A 401-nucleotide genomic window follows, 5' to 3' on the forward strand; every position below is an offset into this window, starting at 1 on the left:
GTTTGTGAAACCCGCCCACTGCCAGTTTACCCAATTGTATTTCGGCACGGCGGGTTGCCAGTTGGCGGAAAACACAGCGTATATAATTGTATTTATCATCATGTGCGCTCTTTCCTGTTGATGTCATTAATCTGGCAACCTGCGTGTGCGTCAAATCTGAGGAGGAGGGGCCGGGTGAAAAACCGTCTCCAATATTTGGAATTTGGACTGCAACCACTTGGTGTCAATCCTACATACAGCACCTTTAACTATAACGGTAAAACATGATTTACAATCAAGCAGGATATGCTTACAGATTTTGTTTTTACTGAACAACATTTCTATTAACCAATCACAGCCCTCTGATGTTTGGGGTGGGGTTTGAGGTTTGGGTCAGGGCTCCGATTGGTTGGTAGCAATGT

This window comes from Onychostoma macrolepis, chromosome 14, assembly GCF_012432095.1.
Source record: "Onychostoma macrolepis isolate SWU-2019 chromosome 14, ASM1243209v1, whole genome shotgun sequence".
NCBI classification, from domain to species: Eukaryota; Metazoa; Chordata; class Actinopteri; order Cypriniformes; family Cyprinidae; genus Onychostoma; species Onychostoma macrolepis.